This window comes from Gordionus sp. m RMFG-2023, chromosome 1 (assembly GCF_954871325.1).
Source record: "Gordionus sp. m RMFG-2023 chromosome 1, tfGorSpeb1-WG-v2, whole genome shotgun sequence".
NCBI classification, from domain to species: Eukaryota; Metazoa; Nematomorpha; class Gordioida; order Chordodea; family Parachordodidae; genus Gordionus; species Gordionus sp. m RMFG-2023.
The window spans coordinates 14,916,850-14,918,229 of NC_088775.1; positions in this window are offsets into that span (position 1 = coordinate 14,916,850).

Consider the following 1,380-nt stretch of genomic DNA (forward strand, 5'->3'; position numbering starts at 1 on the left):
TAACTCTTCTACCCATCTTTAACCCGCTCCTTTTTAAAAAAATTTTCCCTAAATTATAAATTAATAAAACAAAATATTTAGATTTACGAACAAATCTGATTATTAAATGCATCTTTTTAACACCCTTCTTTAGACAGGCTTGAAAAAAAAATTCATGAAATATGGCACTTAATTTCGCAAAAGAGACTTTAGGGATAAAAAAAAGAGTATATTTCTATATATTCGTTTTTATCCTTTTCCGGGTTCAATAACAGTTTTATATCTATTGAAGGGTCCTGAAAAATCTGTGATGCTTTAATAAATATTAATATTTGTATAGCGGACGGTTTGTAAATTTTTATCGAATATCATTTTCAAAAATATTAGGTTAAGAATTGAGCTTGGAGGAATTAAATTTTGAAAAAGATAGTTTTAGCTGCGTAGGAAATATTAGAATGGTTATCTTCTTCCCATGACCATAGTTACACGATTCGTCAGCATTTTTAATATATCTTAATGCCAACCCATACCTAGCAAATCTTTAATTAACCCTAATCCATATCTCTAACCGTTAATCGTTATCCTTACTTCACCTGCTCAATCTTAAATAAATTGCATTCATTTAAAAAATTTCCTAGGATTTAAGTATGTTTTTAGAAGTTCCGATCTAGCTTATAATTAAGTTATTCTTTTAAACAAATATTGGATTTGAGGGAAAAGATTAGTATTTTTAATGAAACGGATTGTATAAAATACATTTGGAAAATAAAATACAGTAAAATCTGCCTAATTTCGGCACTGTTAGAACCAAAATTTACCCAAATTGTCAAGGCGTTTTTTTAATATTTAATAGGAATTTGATTGTGACTATGCCCACCACCGGCGAAATATTATTAATCATTGATATCCATAAAATGTTATAAATGTGTATTATTTTACAATTTTCTTCATTTTTTTGGGAACATACTTTTTCACCTATAGGTCTGGTTGACTAGAAAAAATTGGTCTCTAATACTTAACAGTATTTGCGAATAAGATTTACTAATTACAATTGTGTAATCTTAAATAATTACTAATTAAATCATAAGGCGAATAATAAAAAAAAAGGTTTCAAACCTGGCATATATACCTTGTTAGAGGCTATAAATTTGTTAGTATGTTTATAACCAGTAAGTTAATTTGCATGTCAGTCAACCAGATGTGCATAAGTCGGAAATATTATTTGGTGCGGAATAATATGACTCTAAGGCGATAAATATAAAAAAATATACTAATATTTCTTTCATATTAATTTACCAAAAATCTTGGAACTTTTTAAAATTACTTTTAATATACATTTATGTAAACTAAATATATTTTTTACAATACATGAACATAGATTTACATAAATACTAGCATCCA